This window comes from Vanacampus margaritifer, chromosome 20, assembly GCF_051991255.1.
Source record: "Vanacampus margaritifer isolate UIUO_Vmar chromosome 20, RoL_Vmar_1.0, whole genome shotgun sequence".
NCBI lineage: Eukaryota > Metazoa > Chordata > Actinopteri > Syngnathiformes > Syngnathidae > Vanacampus > Vanacampus margaritifer.
Genome location: NC_135451.1, coordinates 1805535 through 1820894, shown reverse-complemented (window position 1 = coordinate 1820894; position 15360 = coordinate 1805535). Strand labels below are relative to the sequence as shown.

The following is a 15360-nucleotide window of genomic DNA, read 5'->3' as shown; positions in this document are numbered from 1 at the left end:
TCAGTCTGTGATGCACAATTTCTTTGCTAAACCTCTCTCATTTCAGTGGTTAGTTTAGCTACCAATTTTTCCTACTTGATCCTGCTTGACTGCTTGTTTTAAGTAATGCAGCTAAGGACTCACTTAATTTTGCACCTACATGAATTGACCAAAAACTCTTTTTAACTTAGTTTTGACTACACAATTGATTAAAAAAAGAACAATGTATTGATTTGATAAACCTACACCTGTTATTTCATATAAAATGGAATGGTTAAGATTGAACAACAAAATCAGGTTGAAACAATTGGAAAGTCCAAATTGCTCAAGAGCTTCACAAACTTTTGAGCAGCATTTTATATATATATATATATATATATATATATATATATATATATATATATATATATATATATATATATATATATATATATATATATATATATATATATATATATATATATATATATATATATATATATATATGACTTGGTGGTGAAATGAGGAGGTGCAGAAGTGGATCCAGAGAAAGAGGTTAGCTAAGAAGAAGTGGGACACTGAGAGGACTGAAGAAAGTAGACAAGAGTACAGGGAAATGCAGCGTAGCGTTAAAGTAGAAGTGGCAAATGCCGAACAAGGGGCTTATGATGACTTATATGCTAGGTTGGATAGTAAGGGTAAGTAACTGATCTATACAGGTTGGCAAAGAGGAAGTGATGGGAAGGATGTGCAACAGGTTAGGGTAATAAAGGATAGGGATGGAAGTGTGTTGACAGATGCCAGTAGTGTGATGGGAAGATGGAAAGAGTACTTTGAATTGTTGATGCATGAGTAAAATGAGAGAGAACGAAGCGTAGAAGAGGTGACTGTTGTGACCAGGAAGTAGCAAAGATTAGTAAGGATGAAGTGTGCTGTGTGTCTTGTTCAACATGATCTTAGATAGTGAGAAGATGCCTGAGGAATAGAGAAGTGTGCTGGTGCCCATTTTTAAGAACAAGGGAGACTGCAGAGTTGTGGGAACTACAGAGGAATAAAGCTAATGAGCCACACAATGAAGCTATGACAAAGAGTAGTTGAAGCTAGACTGAGGGCAGAGGTGAACATTTGTGAGCAGCAGTATGGTTTCATGCCAAAAAAAAGAGCACCACAGATGCAGTATTTGCTTTGAGGATGTTGATAGAGAAGTACAGAGGTCAGAAGGAGCTGCATTGTGTCTTTGTAGATCTGTAGAAAGCTTATGACAGGGTGCCCAGAGAGTAACTGTGGTTTTGTATGAGGAAGTCTGGAGTGTCAGAGAAGTATGTCCAAGTGGTGCAGGACATGTATGAGGAGTGTAAGACAGTGGTAAGGTGTGCTGTAAGTGTGATGGAGGAGTTCAAAGTGGAGGTGGGACTACATCAGGGATCAGCTCTGAGCCCCTACTTGTTTGCTATGGTAATGGACAGGATGACAGACGAGTTTAGACAGGAATCTCCATGGACTATGATGTTTGCAGATAACATTATGATCTGTAGTGAGAGCATGGAACAGGTGGAGGAGAAGCTAGAGGCATGGAGTTTTGCCATGGAAAGGAGGGGAATGAAGGTTAGTCGTAGCAAGATGGAGTATCTGTTTGTGAATGGGAGGGACCCATGTTGAAGAGTGAGGTTACAGGGAGAAGAGACTAAGAAAGTGGAGGAGTTTAAGTATTTAGGGTCAACAGCCCAGAGCAATGGAGTGTGGAAAAGAAGTGAAAAGGCGTGTGAAAGCAGGCTGGAACGGGTGGAGAAAAGCGTCAGGTGTGATGTGTGATAGAAGAGTTTCAGCTAAAGGAAAAGAGAGGAAAGGTTTGTAAAACTGTGGTGAGACCAACAATGTTGTGTGGTCTGGAGACCACTTTTTCACTGAGGAAAAGACATGAGGCTGAGCTGGAGGTGGCAGAGATAAAGATGCTGAGGTTCTCTTTGGGAGTGACCAGGATGAATAGAATCAGGAATGAGTACATCAGAGGGACAGCACATGTTAGAGGCTTTGGAGATAAAGTCAGAGAGGCCAGAGTTAGATGGTTTGGACATGTCCAGAAGAGAGATAGTGAGTATATTGGCAGAAGGATGCTGAGTTTCCAAATGACAGGCAGGAGGTCTAGAGGAAAACCAAAGAGGAGGTTTATGGATGTAGTCAAAGAGGAGATGAAGATAGTTGGTGTGAGAGTAGAGGATGCAGACGACAGGGTTCGATGGAGGCAACTGATTCGCTGTGGCGACTAGTGATGGAACGAACAACACTGGCGCGCCAGCACTGTGCCGAGTGCGCAAGTGTGAAACCCCGTATCGGCGCGTGTATCGCTTTAATAAAAAATCACGTGACCGAAACAGGAAGTGTGTCGTTTGGATGTGCCGTGCCAAATTGTATTTATAGGTAGACAAACTGTATCAACACGTTGCGTGTTTGTTGGATGGAGAGGAAAGTGTTTTCTGTTGCTGTAAATTTACCTGTGCCTGTTGGATTTTTGTTTGTTTCCACTCATGGATCGTAGAAAATTTTCACAAGTCTGGAATCATTTTGATCTTTTGACGCCACATAAGGTAAATCTTTCCCTACTTTGGGCATTGTTTACTGTTATTTCTTTAAATTAAATGTGTCTACTCTTTCATAGTAAAAGGTTTGTTTTTTTTTTTTTTGGGCAGATAAGTTAACTTTTTTTTTTTATTGTAGGTGAAGTGTCGGCTCTGCTCCACAGAGTTGTCTTACGTCAATAAAAGCACTTCATCAATGCTGAGGCATTATAGATCTCGGCATGGCAATGAAGAGTTGGCAGACATTCCTGCTGTGAGAACCACAGGTATGATCAAATTCTCACCAAAACTTTGAATTTTCAAAAATACACAAAAGGCTTTTACAAATAATATTATTTGTAAAATTAGTCATTTAACAAGCTTTAAACAGCAAGCAGGCATTGGATGAGGCTGTGATCAACATGATCGTCAAAGACTGTCAGCCACTCTCCCTTGTTGAAAATGAGGGATTCAGGGAGCTCATGCAGCTTGTTGCACCCTCATATGTTCTACCAAGCAGGAAGGTATATGTAAGAAATGTATGGTTTGAAAAATTAAAGAGTTCTGTTGTACAATATTTGTATGGTTACTTTTAGACCGTCAAGGACTTGTTGGGGCAGAGATATGAGGAGGAAAAGGAGAAAACAAAAAAGGATCTCCAGAGCGCCGTAGCTGTTACATTAACATCTGATATGTGGACCTCGATTAATATGGAGGCATATCTTGCTGTTACTTGCCACTATGTGGACAAAGAAAGCCATGAATTCCGTACATCAGTTTTAGGAGTGCAGCATTTTCCGCAGAAACACACTGCAGAAAACATGGCCATGGTTAAAAGGAGCCTCATGGAGGAGTGGGGCATAGCGAGCAAGGTCAGGTGTCTTGTCACTGATGCAGCAGCAAACATGATTTCAAGTGCTCGAATGCTGCAGATACGGCATACCATTTGTATTGCCCATAACATCAATTTAATTGTAAAGAAATCATGTGATCAAATCGCAGCACTAACAGAAATACGCATCAAAACACGGCAAATTGTCTCATACTTTCGATCAAGCACCACCGCCAAAGAAAAGCTCACACAAATACAGCAACAGCTGGGAACACCATTCCATAAATTAATAATTGAGGTGCCAACACGATGAAACAGCACCTACCACATGCTGGAAAGAATTACTGAGCAGAAGGAGACAGTCTGGGTGTCACTGGCCTCATTAAAAACTGATATTTCTCCACTGACTACTGAAGAATTTGAAGTTATTGAAGAGATGCTCAGGGTGCTCTCTTCTTTTGACCAAGCCACAAGAGAACTATCTGAGGAAAAAAGAGTCTCGGGGTCAAAAGTTATTCCACTGATGAGAATGAGCCACATTGCGCTTCAACATTAAGCCTCAACATTAACAAAACCAGCTGCTCAACAACTGGCAGAAAATCTGAGAAAGCGCCTCACTGAGTCCATTTGCAACATGGAATCGCTCAGTGTGATGACACTGGCAACACTGTTGGATCCCAAATTTAAAACTCTTGGCTTTTTTAGTCCACTTAAAGCAACTGAAGCAGTTAAGAGACTGAAGTCGGAGTGTGCTGCCGAAATGAGGAGCCATGAGCCTGACCCAGCAGAAGGACCAAGCTCTTCACATGGATCAGAATCCAGTTCAGGTATGAAAACATATTTTTTATGTTCATATGTATATTTCTGTGGTTTGTCATTAGTGTATTATCACATGACATATGTTTTTTTTCTAAAACATTTGTTAGGGCACAGTCTCTGGACACCTCTAGATATGGAGGTTGGGGAGAACAGGATGACTTCAAATGCAACACCAGATTCCATAGTTGAAGTCCAAAGCTACCTGGCTGAAAGCAACATACCCAGATCACAAGACCCGTTACAATATTGGAAAAATAAACAGACAAAGTATCCACACCTTTATGAACTGGCACTTAAATGTTTATGCACACCAGCTTCCTCTGTTCCCTGCGAACGAGTGTTCTCTAAGGCAGGGGAACTGGTGTCCAAGAGGAGCCTTGGAGCAATGACACTTCAAAAACTTTTGTTTCTGAATAAAAATGTATGACAGAATCTGTTTTTGGTGTGTTATTAAATATTGTTTAAAACTTTTAACAAAATCCCATACAGAAGTTAAACATTTTAACTTTTATTATTTATTTTATTACATACAAATTTGCTATATTTTACAAGCCAACTCATATAAGCATGTAATAAACAACTTAACTCAGCAAGCAAATAGACCAACTGAAATTATACAAAGATGAGATCATATTTTAAGTAAAAGACTAGCAAGTGAATAAATAAAATTTATGACATTTATTTTATAAATACAAATTCATAAGCTAATAAGGTTTACAGCATGTACGTTTTACCATCTTATTTTCATTTTGTTTATCTGCAATGATTTTAGATCTACAGCAGAGGTCACTATTGAGTGACCAACACAGTGTCAATACAGTGTCAATACAGTTTGTCTAATGTGTCAATACACTCCTTGAGGTATCATCGTCCCATCACTAGACTGGCGACCCCTGAATGGAAAAGCCGAAAGGAAAAGAAGAAGAAGAAGAAGTGGTATCGGTATTTGGTATCAGTAGCGGTGACTACTCAATCGTTGCGTATCGGTTGGGGAAAAAAGTGGTATTGAACATCCCTAATCCTGACCATGCACCATGACGTGTATGTAATCTGTAAATTCAACTGACTCACTTTTATTTTTTACAGGCAACATGTAATAATTCCATGTTTCAATAATAATAATAATAGTTTCAATACGAATATGACTATTATCATGTTAAAGCATTTATTCATTGTCAGTCACTCAGGCTGGAGGTGGCGAGCAAATAAGGTGGAGGTGGCCGCCTCTGAATTTTGTACACAGGAAAAACCCTGGTAAACTAACATGTCGAAAAGGGAAGTCAAGCTGGCCATCACGTCGCCGGATCTCGCCATCCCTGCCCTATGGTATGTAAACTTATAAGCACAACTGTATCTGGTCATCTGAGGCGTCTTGATCATGTGAGATCCTTGCACATGCTCTATTGTACAGGTTTGTAAGGCATGATGCACTTGTACTTTGGCCCTGGGCAATAAGGTCTCTTGCACTGAATTTCGCAAAAAGATTATCATCTTGTAGATAATGAGCAAATTTCCTCATACAATAATCTGCTTTAAAGATATATTTTGCACATCTAGCCATTTTCAGGAATAAGATATTTTTCTCTAATGTGATAACTTCATTATTTTTCATGTACAATTAATACCTTTAAAAACATTTTTTTTTTCACTTTTTGTCGACTGAAGATGACATCACATGTACTGAGGAAAGTCAGTTTGCTCAAGTCACATTACCAAACCCAGAAAGCAGGCGACACGTAAATGTGAAGAACAGTTCCTTCAAAGCTTTTATTTGCAGAATATTCCGGGCACAAATGAGTTACAGACAATGGCTTTAGCAGTTCACAAGTGCAAAGTTACAGAGGACTTACAACATTCTTATACTATCAGAAGGCCGGTACCACAAAGTTTCCAGTAAACAGGTCAGAAATGTTAACTGATGATATCATTCAAGGACACATCTGGCCACAGAACAGAGCTCAACTGAGGAAATGAGGAAGTTATACAGTCATGACTAAATCTGGGCAGAAGACACACTTCAATCCCCCTTTCGGACTCAAAAGAGTCCGACACATGAAATGAACAAAATTAAAGAAAGGTACCAGCGGCGTCATCGTTGCAGACGGCTGGCGCAACATTAAGCAAGGCTTGTGTGGAAAGATTGTACATCATCATCTTATCAGTAGAACAAGAAGCAAAAGCACGCAACAATGAAGCTCACAAAAGAGGAATAATACATCCGAGGCAACACAAGATAAAAAGTAACACCATAGCAACAGGGATAAAAAAAAATTTCAACCACAAAGGGCCTGTGGAAAACCAGTCAAAAGGAGAAAAAGATTCTTTCTTATCCCGAGACATCGCTGCTTGAAGATTCCGTAAAGCTTCCAATTGAGGTTCGATGGACTGGTGAATTTCGTTCGGGATATAAATGCAACAAGTCTGGTTGATGAAGACACACACACCACCTGTGGAGGCCGTGAGTAAATCGAGGGCCAATTGATGTTGTAACAACATGTATTGTAACTTTGGAAAATAGCAAGAGTCATATTCATAAAACACTTAAACCTATAATCAACAGTTTCCAAACGGAGAGCCAATTTCCCTACACCAATTTGGGGTAATAACGAGTTAACAATTTTAGCTCCTATGGTTGAATGTTTATATTCATCAGGAACATTGGAACCCCAGACTGCATCATGAGGAGCAAAAGTGGGAAGGACGAGAGAGCGTCTGATGCGTGTTTGACGTGAAGTAATATCTTCTCTAGTTTCTCCAGTTATTAAAAACGTTTGAACCGTCACTCGTATAGGGGCACAAACTCCTTTCCATCCTGGAGGAAGGACATAATATGCAGATTTACCACACAACCACATACCTTCATCCGTAGGAAATGTTCCATTGGAATGTCCTGACACATTACAAGGTGCTATTTCCCCAGAAGCTGCGGCGCTTCCCCCTTTGCACTGGGTGGAAATATTTAAGGGGCCCAAAGTAATATAACCAATGTCTTGGGTATAACATTGTTCGTGAACATAATGAGTGTGGTTAAAAAACACTTTCACTGTTGATATTGAAATGAAACATAGGAAAGAACAATGTACTACATCTTCCATTCTTGATAGCAGCAGCATGTTGATAGGGAGGAGCAACAGTTCCATTAAGAACTATCCCATGGTGTTGGAGGCCTAAGTGGGACATGGATGCGAAACATTTGGCTTCCTCTATAGACATCCCTTCAGCAGTGAGATATTGTTGTTTGGCAGTATGTGGCATTAAAGAGCATACATAACAATTTGATTTATTAAAAGATTTTGCAGTGGAGTAAGCATATGTGTACCACATGTTGATAGTTAAGGGATGTCCCCTGTCCATGTGATTCCAGATGTCCGCCGGGGCCGGATCATGAAGGAATCAACAAAAGCGTCGTGTTGGTGAGCTGGACGACCAGGAGAGACACACCAAAACCAGGAGAGAGGCTGTTGCAAGTCTTAGCGGGAATGCCATGGTGAGACGGGAGGAGGGTCTTGCGCCCATTCTACAGTGATGAGTTGAACTAAGACGCAGTCGGCTTCTTCAGGACTTTAGGGTTAGACTACCTGGTCCCAGGCTGATTCACCGGGGTTATTCTGCCCATATACCGTGAAATCAACCTTTGTTGAATGATGTAATCAACAGGTGGCAGCTGACACTGGACCAGTAGATGTGGTTTTCCGGTCGTCGTCAGGTGGTGGGATTGCTGAGCCTGAGCATCTGGCGGGTCATGTAGACGAGATGTGGAACCACGTGTCCCCCTTTCCTTCAAGACGGACTGCTGTGGCTGTCCGCTCATTGACCTGGAAAGGACCTCTCCACCTAGCTTTAGACCATTTTCGTTTAATTACTTTTAACCACACAGATTCACAAATATTCATTTCAAGGGGATCGTCTGGTTGTCTTTCTGTCAAATGAGAGAAATTGATGGTTTGTTGTTTGAGCCCAGGTGGGCCTGGAACTTCAGCCGCAACCAATGGAGCCGTGGGTGCAAGAAACGGTCTGTTACTGTGACACTCGAATGGAGTCCAACCTTTAGAAGAATTTAATGACATTCGAACGTTCATTAATGCCAATGGAAGAACTTGCAACCAATTGAACGTGGATGAAGCTAAAGCCTTAGCTATTTTTTCCTTGATGTTCCTATTCATGCTCTCAACCTGTCCTTGCGATTGTGGATGATACACAGACCCAAAATGATGTTTAAAACCTAACATTTTTTCTACAGCCTGGAGATGTTTGTTTTTAAAATGAGTTCCATTGTCTGATCTGATTTTTCTAGGAAACACATGCGTTGGAATGTAGTGATTAACCAAATGTTTTATCACTATGCTTGCTGTTTCAGATTTGCAGGGATATGCCTCTGGCCATCCTGAAAATAAATCTACTATGACTAGCAAATACCGGTAACCTGACACTGTTTTAATCATGTCAGTGAAATCCATTGAAATCACCTGTCCAGGGGCGTCCACGTCCGGATCGTGTACCCTCTGCGGTGGTTTTGTTGTTGGCATACTGTTATAACTTCTGCAAACGCTGCAGTCCTGCAGTTCACCTTTAACAATTTGGAGTCGTCTCAGTGTTTCTTCCACACCTACATGGCATGTTACATGGGCTTCAGAAATTTGATTTTTCAATTGTTTCTGAGATGGAATGCATTTACCCTCTTTTCGCCATATGCCATCCTCATCTTTGACACCCCCTTTTGACTTCTACACACTCTTTTCTTCTGGACTTGCTTTTTCCTGCCACAATTTAACTGTTTCTACTGTCACCTCCTGTGGATTGTCACATTCAGACTCACTTACAGTTAGTTGGAGTGTTGGTCGGTACCCCGCAACCTTTTTTGCTGCTCGATCTGCTGATTTGTTTCCTGCCGATACAAAATCATTAGTTCGAGAGTGACCTTTAAATTTTATTACTGCCACCGCTGTTGGGAGCATTAAAGCATCTCGCAATTTGAGAATGTCGTCCTGATGTTTAATGGGTGTACCAGTTGCAGTTTGGAAATCGTTTCGCTGCCATTCTTTTAATGCAACATGAACTGTCATGTGTGCATACGCCGAATCTGTATAAATGTTTACTGACTGGTTTTCTGCCAATCTGAGAGCTGCTTTCAATGCCAAAATTTCAGCTCTTTGTGCTGACTGAGAGCCTGAAATTCTTTCTGCTTGGACTTCTTCAAAACCTGTTTCTGTGGGTTGGGTTACTGCAAATCCAGATTGTAGGCCATTGTTGCCTTTGAATCCATCTGTGAAAAGGATCAAGTCCGGGTTGTCAATAGGTGTCTCATAGAGTTCAGTGCGGAGTGAGTTTTCTTCCGTAGTTCTTTGAACGCAACAATGCGGTTCTCCTTCGAGCAGATGTTCAGCCATGTTTACTCCTTCATGAGTAAAGAGAATAAGTGGTTGTGTTAAAATTGCTTAAATTTTTAAACACCTAAAAATATGTTACTTTCGTATACTGATAAAATGTATTTACCCATCTCGAAATGGGAGACAGACTTGTCTATAGCTCCGGAACTTGACTTTTGGATTCAAGTTTGTGAAAAAGTATTTAAAATTACAAAACACACAAATTTACAACTTATCCAATATAAAATTATTCATAGAGCATATATTACTCAATATATGATGAAGAAAATGGGACTCTCAGACTCCCAACATTTGTCTCCAGTGTTTACAAAACACTACAGACACTTATTTTCATGCTTTATGGTTATGCACTCCGGTTATGTATTTCTGGACTAAAGTCTTAGAAAAACTTTCCGCTATCTTGGATTGTAGGATACCTTTATCTCCAAACTTGTGTTTGCCAGGTTGTTGGGTTTTCTCCGGGTACTTCGGTTTCCTCCCACATTCCAAAGACATACATGGCAGTGCATGAGGACAAGCGGTTAAGAAAATGAATGGATGGATCGTCTACGTATATAGAATCTTTTAATCTAAATCTGGTTACTTAATTCTGCCTGTTAGCGAGAAACACCAGATCGCGATAATTTATATTGCTGTTCCTTTATTTGGCAATTTGTAACCAACAGTTGTGTTTTTATTGTCAGGAACCCAGTTGCTGCCAGCAGGATCGAGCAGACCACATCAAATGACACCTTACAGTCCTCCTCAAGATTCACTTCAAATGGGCACTAAGGGTTAATATTTGGAATCACTGCATGCCAGTGGGTTAACTTTATATGACTTTTGGATTCAAGTTTGTGAAAATGTACAAACCCAATTACAAAAAAGTTGGGACACTATACAAACTGTGAATAAAAACTGAACGCAATTATGTGGAAGTGCCAAACTTTAATATTTTATTCAGAATAGAACATAGAGAACAGGTCAAAAGTTTAAACTGAGAAAATGTATCATTTTAAGGGAAAACTATGTTGATTCTAAATTCCATTGTGTCAACAAAACAAAAAAGTTGGGACAAGGCCATTTTTACCACTGTGAGGTACCCTCTCTTCTTCTTACAACAGTCTGCAAACATCTGGGGATCGAGGAAACAAGTTTCTCAAGTTTAGAAATAGGAATGCTGTCACATTCTTGTCTAACATGCGTCTCTTTAACTTTTCAACTGTCTTTGGGCTTTCTTTGTTGCACCTTCCCCTTTATGAAACGCCAAATGTGCTCTATAAGTGAAAGAAGTGGACTGTAGGCTGGCCATTTCAATACCCGGATCCTTTTCCTACGCAGCCATGATTTTGTAATTGGTGCTGCATGTGGTCTGGCATTATCGTGTTGAGAAATGCAAGATCTTCTCTGAAAGTGATGATGCCTGGATGGGAGCATATGTTCTCGAATCTGAATATACCTTTCTGCATTGATGATGCCTTCTCAGATGAGACAGCTGCCCATGCCACACACACTCATGCAACCCTATACGATCACAGATGTAGGCTTATAAACTGAGTGCTGATAACAACTAGGGTTTTCATTGTCTTCTTTAGTCAGTATGCTATAGCGCCCCAGTTTTCCACAAAGAACTTCAAATCGCGATTCGTCTGACCACAGAACAGGTTTCCACTTTGCCAAATTCCATTTTAAATAACCCCTGGCCCAGAGAAAAAGAGAAAAGCTTCTTGGTCTGCTTTAGAAATGGCTTCTTTGTACTGTAGAGTTTCATCTGGCAACGGCGGCTGGCACGGTGGATTGTGTTCACCTACAATGTTTTCTGGAAGTATTGCTGAGCCCTTTCTGTGATTTCCCTTACAGTAAGCATTCCTGTTTGCGGTGCAATGCCGTTTAAGGGCCCGAAGATCATGGGCATCCAGTTTGATTTTTTGGCCTTGACCCTTACACATAGAGATTATTCCAGATTCTCTGAATCTTTGGATGATGTTATGCACTGTAGATGATGATTACTTCAACATTTTTGCAATTTTTCGCTGGTTAACACCTTTCTGATATTTCTCCACTATCTTTCTGCGTAACATTGGAGGAATTGGTGATTCTCTACCCATCTTCGCTTTTGAGAGACACTGTCAATCCGAGAAGCTCTTTTTATACTCCAATCAAGTTGCCAATGGACCTCATTAGTGGGAACTGGTCTTCTAAGTGCAATTGACTTTGCCTCTCATTGCTACATGTCCCAACTTTTTGGAGATTTGTTGGCACCATGAAATTTACAATCAACATATTTTTCCCTTAAAATTATACATTTTCTCAGTTGAAACTTTTGACCTGTCATCTATGTTCTATTCTGAACAAAATATTGAAATTTGTCACTTCCACATACTTGCATTCCGTTTTTATTCACAATTTGTAGCGTCCCAACTTTTTGGGAATTGGGTTTGTATTTAAAATGACAAAACACACAAATTTACAATTTATCCAATAAATAATTATTCATAGAACACATATTACTCAATACATAATGAAGAAAATAGGACTCTCAGACTCCGACATTTGTCTCCAGTGTTCACAAAACTCTGCATACACTTATTTTCATGCTTTATGGTTATGCACTCCGGTTATGTATTTCTGGTGTCTTGGAAAAACTTTCCGCTATCTTGGACTGTAGGGATACCGTTATTTCCAAGCTTGTGTTTGCTAGGTGACCTAACAACAACTGATTTACCACGTAAACAATCTCAATCTACACTCGTAGCCAGGCTTGGGGAGTAACGAAATACATGTACCACTGTTGCATAATCAGATTACAAAAAAAATGTAACTGTATTCCGTTCCAGTTACAGGGAAAAAACATGTACTCAGATTACAGGTACATTTATTAAAAATTGAGATTATTTTGAGGGATTACAATTTCTACGATGAGAGCGAGCGAGAAAGAGAGAGAGAGCAAGAGGAAGAGGGAGAGCAAGGACTAGAGCGAGGGCGGGCAAGAAAGAGAGAGAGAGCAAGAGGGAGAGGAAGAGCAAGAGCTAGAGCGAGGGCGGGCAAGAAAGAGAGAGAGCGAGGGTGCGAGTGAGAGAGAGAGAGCGGGCGAGAAAGAGAGAGAGGGAGTGAGCAAGTGAGCGTGCGAGTGGGAGAGAGAGGGAGCAAGAAAGAGAGAGACTTGTTGACGTTGTGTCGGGCACGCGGCCTGTTTAAAAGGGTTCACGGCCGAAAGGAGGAAGTAAGTGGCGACCGGTATTTACGGTTTGGAACATACTTTGTCTTGCTGAAGGACCAATTTATCTTTAACAAAGGAAAAGTTTCAGCTGTGAGGCAATCCTGCGGCATGCTACGCTTAACTTCTTGACAGCTGTCGCTACAACATAATGTGAGTTACATCTTCTGAACAAATATCCCTCCCACAAATTCACCATACACAATATGGCACGTGCATATCTTCGTGCATGTGAGTGTGTACTCATTAATTCACCTAAAACCTATTAAAAATCCTATACCGTTCACCTAAACCAAATACTTGTCAGGAGACCCGAGGAAGGATCAAAGAAAAGAAAGAAAAGTGAAGTCCAGCGCCGACCAGACATCACCTACTACCCACCGGGTTACCAACCAGAATCTTTCACCAAGATCTAAATTCCAACAAATTAGGGAGACCTCAAGAGACCAAAGGAAAGACTGAAGAAAGGAAGGAAGGATAGATGAAGCAGAGTGAGATCCAGAGATCAGCCTCCACCGATTCAACGACCAGAGGAAGCATCTACAGAAATTAAAACACAATCTGCTTCTTCCTCTGTTCGCTGAATCGGTGGAGGCTGATGTCTGTGGATCTCACTCTGCTTCATCTATCCTTCCTTTCTTTCTTCAGTCTTTCCTTTGGTCTCTTGAGGTCTCCCTAATTTGCTGGAATTTTGATGTTTCTGGAAATGGTGAAATATTCTGGTTTGTAACCCTGTGGGTAGTAGGTGGTGTCTGGTCGGTGATGGATTTCAGTTTTTTTTCTTTTCTTTGATCATTCCTCGCGTTTCCAGACAACCTCACGACTCTAGCGGGATTCTTAAGTATTCGGTTTAGGTGAAGCGTATGGGATTTTTAATAGGTTTCAGGTGAATTAATGAGCACAAACTCACACACACGCACACACACACACACACACACACACACACACACACACGCACACATACACACACACACGCACACACACACACACACACACACACACACACACACACACACACACACATTCTAAGGCGCACACAAAAAAGAGAGAGAGCAATGATTATGACATGTTGAATCGGTAAGATTACCGAATAAACAATACTGAGCTCTCTCAAAAAAAAGAAAAGAAAACAGAAAAAAGGAAATACTCAAGCAGATGTAAACAAACATGACGATGCAGCAAAGAACCACACTTTTGGAGTGAGATGGAAACCAATTACTTCATTTAGCTTGGTGAGTCGCATAAATGTCTTGTTAAAGGTAGGAAGTTAAAAGCTGAAATGACATCTATTTACGTACCTACGCTGTCCATGTGTCGCGCTTGCGAGTGGGCCAACATTCCGATTCAGCACAATGTATATGGGAGTAACTCTGTCTGCCACACTGTTATGTAACATGTATGACATGACATGAACAGGTCGTTTGGACTGATGGGACAAAGTATCATCACGTTCGAGGGTGTTATCAGAAATGTGTCGCAAAAATTGATGTAACAATGTTGTGATGATTAAGGTGTGCCAACCTCACGTCATGGGAAAGGATGGAATGTTGAATGTGTGTTGAAGCTCAGTTTATGGTTAACACCTGTAGTTTGAGGGCTCGAGACAGATGGCCATATTTCAACATATTTCAACATATTTCGCCACTCCTGATGTAGTCTTTTAGCCCTATTCATTAGTCAGCAAATATTAAGTGCTTACTCAGATCATTCTTGCTGTTAGTACAGAATGTGCTATTTGGTATTGGAAGCCGCGCCTGGACTCCTGGAATTAGTGATTGCTTTTTGGCTAACCCCCGATGTATTTGTGCGCGCGAGCAGAGTGCATACACGCAAGCGCGCAGTGGGAGAGAGAGAAAGAAAGGGAGGTTGTTGGAGAGGCTAGGTTTGGACTGTATAGGTTTGATTCAATTGGTGTATTGCTCTTTTCCCCCTCGGGGTGTCGGTCAGAACACAAAGGAACAGTGGAGCGAAGATGTGGATTGGCAGCTTTAATCCAGGAACATCAGCAAGGCGGTTACAGTAGTTGCACTTTAGTGTACAGGCATGGGCTGCTATGATGCAGGCAATGTGGCTAACTATGGATGCTTGTAATCCTGAAGTCCTGTGTACTGTATGCATGGTCTGATCAGCTATGTGTGTGTGAAAGCATGTGGAAGCGTGAATGTGTGTGTGTGGTTGAATGTATGTGTGGTTCAATGTATGTTTTTTTGGTCAAAGACGCACACGATCACCACAGCTTGCAACACATTCTGTCATAGCAGCGTCCAACTCCAAGATAACCGCTGCGCAACAAGTAATGGACCCAGAATGCAATGCGCGAATCACAGAAGTAAATAAAATGACGTCACTCTATTCTTAACATAGAATATGGAAAATAGACAAATATAATAATGATGACTTAATATTTGGAACCTTTCTAACAGAGGTGGAGCCACCGAGCTTTAGTATTTAACCATTATAACATCTTGTAAAAATGTTAAGGAAGATTAAAACCTATAGATTTCTTACTCGCAAAGAATCTATATGTTAGGATAGGAAACAAGATTGTACTTGAGTGTCAGTTTGATACCGAGAGCCTGTCATTTTACATGCGAGCCAGATGTAATGACATGT

At 40.8% G+C, this 15360-nt stretch overlaps 1 long non-coding RNA gene across 1 annotated transcript; it reads left to right on the top strand.

Annotated features, from left to right (window-relative positions):
* The first annotated feature begins 540 nt into the window (after positions 1–540).
* On the top strand, positions 541–4464 carry LOC144040457 (uncharacterized). The gene is made up of 3 exons (XR_013289740.1): positions 541–2800; positions 4051–4172; positions 4272–4464. It is a non-coding gene; the product is annotated as an uncharacterized LOC144040457 (long non-coding RNA).
* The last annotated feature ends 10896 nt before the right edge of the window (positions 4465–15360 follow it).